General features: G+C 42.1%; 1 long non-coding RNA gene across 1 annotated transcript; it reads right to left on the bottom strand.

Annotated features, from left to right (window-relative positions):
* Positions 1–1,835: 1,835 nt before the first annotated feature.
* LOC138690151 (uncharacterized) lies at positions 1,836–3,779 on the bottom strand. Its single transcript, XR_011328969.1, has 2 exons — positions 3,228–3,779; positions 1,836–2,396 (listed from the first exon to the last, which is right to left on the bottom strand). It is a non-coding gene; the product is annotated as an uncharacterized lncRNA (long non-coding RNA).

Below are 3,779 nucleotides of genomic sequence, written 5' to 3'. Positions count from 1 at the left end.
TGTTTGAAGCTGGTTTTTGTCTGATTTTATTATATGGTTTTTATCCAATTGCTAAGAAGAAGGTATTGGTGGACTAAGGATGAAGAGAAGGTAGCTACACTAAAAAGCAATTCTTTAGGCACTGTGGAGAAACACCTTTTAAGTACTTGCTGTCAGCAAGGCTAAGCAGCTGCAGTTACTATAACCTGCAGTGGTAGTAACTTCTTCTGAAGGCTTGGATTCATTATCTTCCACTGCTACATCATCAGTACCTGTGTTCCTGGGTTTTCACCAATACTGAAGGTTGGTGGGTGATGCAGCTGACTATCACAGGTCCTGTGTGTTTTCAGCACCCATTTTTCAAAAACAAGATGTATTTTGATCAGTCTGGATGGAAGAAAGCTGTTTGTGCTGTCTCTTCCGTATATTGAAACAGAGTGCAGGTGCCATCTTAGGCAGCTAGGATTCCTCAAAATACTGAGGGCTGTCCTAAAATGTTCTGCTTGTCTGTACCTGCTACAGTTCTGTTCTCACCCTTTGCCTTCACATACAGTACTGGAAAACAGCCAGTGTAAAAACTTTTTCCTTTAGGTCAGTCTTTCAGAGCAGCGGCAGTCCAGTAGTGTGGGAGCATGATGCATTCCTATAGCAGTGCTTAATTCCTCAGCTTTTTTGTGTCCCACATAAATGGGGAAGATACTTTTCAGATTCTGAACCTGTCTTAAAATGTTTGAATGAAAGGCAAAGAGCAGAGTAAGGAAAAAAATACTAAAAGCAGATAAAAGGCAGGACTGAGGCAGCAGTAAAACTTAAGGTTAAAAAAGGGTCTCCTAAAAAAAATAGAATCTCAAACATCTCAACTATCAGGAGGAAGGGACCAGGCCGAAGATAGTTCTTTTTGATTTCAAGTCAACTGTTTCTCCACAGCAGAGTCTCAACTGTCATGCAGGATAGCTACAACTGAATTTTTTTCAAGAATTTCTGTAATACTTCCTACATGATCTGAATTGTAGGGAACTCCTCTGGTTAGTTACTGTTGGCACAGACTGATTTATAGTAGATGGGTCAGACCTTAACATTGCCTAGCTGCTGTCATGTGCATGCCACTCATAGCTCTGCTTTGAAGATAACCAAAACCATGTGTATGGGAACTGAAGCCACCGTCACCATACCCAGGGAGACCGCTGCCTACTCCAAAAGTGGATTCATCCCAACTGTTTGGGCACATGCCAGCAGCAAAAGTGTTTTCAACTGGAGCCGGAGGACAGTATTATCCATGTGGTGACATCTTGATCTGTATCACAAAACCCCACTTTCTGACAAGAAATCTTGTTCCCTGGAGCTGTTACTTGGAGCAGACTCCATAGCCAAGTGGAAAGAATATGAATTTGGGGAAGAAAAAGCCGTGTTAGGCCTGTTAAAGCAGTTGCACATCTTACACTGAACACAGTCATCCATATGATGGGGGAAAAGCTGCTATCCCTGCCCCAAACAGTAACAGCCAGAGCCCCAGCCTGCAAAGGCTATGCTTTTATGTGTATTTCTTATTTTTTTTAAAAAGGCTTTACCAAGCTGGTTGAGATACCCTGTCTGGAAAAGTTTGCACAGGAGCTATGCAAGCATTTGAAATTTCCTTTACTTTCCTGGATCTGTCAGCTCTACTGTCTTAATATTGGAACAGTTCTTATTTCTGTAAATGGCAGGATCAAGACCCCTAAAACCACCAGTGAACATCACCCCAAACAACCCCCCAGAGTAGGTTCCCTGCACCCACCCTTCCTGAAACAAAAGGGTTACCAGGAACTCCCAGTGGTTCCACAGTGTGGGGAGACCAATTAAGTACAGCAAGACAGTACTGACTTGCACTATTTTTATTAGTGGTATGATGCAGCACTTACTACACTGAAAATTACACAACACTACCTCACTACTGTGCACCACTAAGATGAGCCTCCAGCCCCTTCCATTACACAGCTGAAGTAGGATTTCCTACCCCTTAACATCCTGTTTTCCAGACTGAACAAACCCCACTGCCTATCCCCGTGGCTCCTGTGCTCTAACCTCCTGATCACCATGCTGGCCTCCACTGGACTTGTTCCCATCTTGTCTTCAGGAGCCCCGAAGTGGTCACAGCACTCCAGCTGCAGTCACAGAAGCACTGAGCAGAGAAGAAAGATTGCTTTCCTCGTCCCTGCTCAGCTGTGCTCTTCTAATGGAGCCCAGAATGTGGTTGGACACCTTCATCTTCACTTGTCCTCAGGACTCCCAGATCAGCTTCTGGAAAGCTGCTTCACAACCAGTCTGTGCCCAGGCTGCACAACTGCATCACATTAATTCAGTACCCAGTGTAGGACATTGCATTTGCCTTTTCTGAACTTGGTGAGGTTCCTGTCAGGCCCTCGATTCATGTTCACTGCCTTGTCAATGCAGAAAATAGAACAGAAAATAAACATCCTGTTATTCATTGATTAATCTGAAACAGTTTTATAACAGATATAGAAACCCTACCCAAAAAAAAGGGTGTGGTATGTTACAGTCCAATGTTAAAACTGCATCACATCAAAATTCATTTTTCATTATTAATTTAATTCATGGGTTTTGTTTTTCATCTTTTTATTGGGCTACATTAAGACAGCAGGCATTTTTATCATAAATTCCAACTCAAACTTAACTGCATGGACAGTGAATCTTACTGCAGCTTTAATCTCCCCATTGGTTAACATTTCCTTCCAGTCCTTTTCAGCTGTTGCTGGCTTACACCATTTTCTCTAGGTAACTAATACTTCTGTGCTCTTTTAAACTACTGCAACTTAAACACAATCCACACTATTGTTTTTTCTTTAAATATAAAGCCCACCACTTTCCTATCTTTTGTCACATATTTTAGCGCTTGAAAATACTTCCTTACTCATTTCATTTAACTCTAAAGGCTTTTTTTAGTCCAAACCCAATCATTTTACCACAGAGCAGTCTTTTAATGTATCATGTACTCTTGATTCCTATTTGTAGCATGTACAAACTGTAATCCTTTTATCAACACCATTTCCCAGCACTAGTATCTCTGGAAAGAAAATCTTCTGGTACAGTCTAGATAAAAAGGGAGTCAAGACCTCAGTTACACATCCAAGTTGATGAACGTCAGCCTTACTATGAAACACTTGACTTTGCTTAACACTGGGTACCACCTTCTCTGCCAGAGGCTGAAAATGAAGACAGTAACACCACAAAAGCTGTAACTCATCTCATACCAGAGAAGGCCTCTTGAACCTCGGAAGCAGACAGTGTATTCAGATTCTTCTGATGTGTCTTTTCGAATCCAGGGTGCTGGTGTGGGACACACCACCTCCATGCGGGTCCCCTTCCCATCACTTAAAACAGCCCGATTGCCTCGGGTCTTGCAGGCAGACCTGTCTACAAGCTGAAAGAATACAACCTAAGTGAGAGTGATCAATCCATCCCTCTCCACTGTTAAGCTGGGTGCTACAGATTTAATTACTATTTTATTATATAACAGCATCATTCTTGTGCCCAAGAGCACAGAAAGGAACAAAGAAAAAAAAACCTCGAAAACCACATTAAGCACAAAAATAATACAAAGAGACTGGTAACCGAGCACAAAGGAAACCGATTTCATCACAAAAGTCACAACCACTGTTAAGTGCTCTAATGAGTGACACCATTATTCTATTCTCACCCCTGATGGTCCTTGTCATTCCAACGTGAAGAGCAGCATCTTGCACACATCTTCAGTTTTGAGGGTGTATAGCCACCAGCAGTATTCATTGAAACCGAATACAATG

Source organism: Haliaeetus albicilla, chromosome 20, assembly GCF_947461875.1.
Source record: "Haliaeetus albicilla chromosome 20, bHalAlb1.1, whole genome shotgun sequence".
Taxonomy (NCBI): domain Eukaryota; kingdom Metazoa; phylum Chordata; class Aves; order Accipitriformes; family Accipitridae; genus Haliaeetus; species Haliaeetus albicilla.
This window is presented reverse-complemented; position numbering and strand designations above follow the sequence as displayed.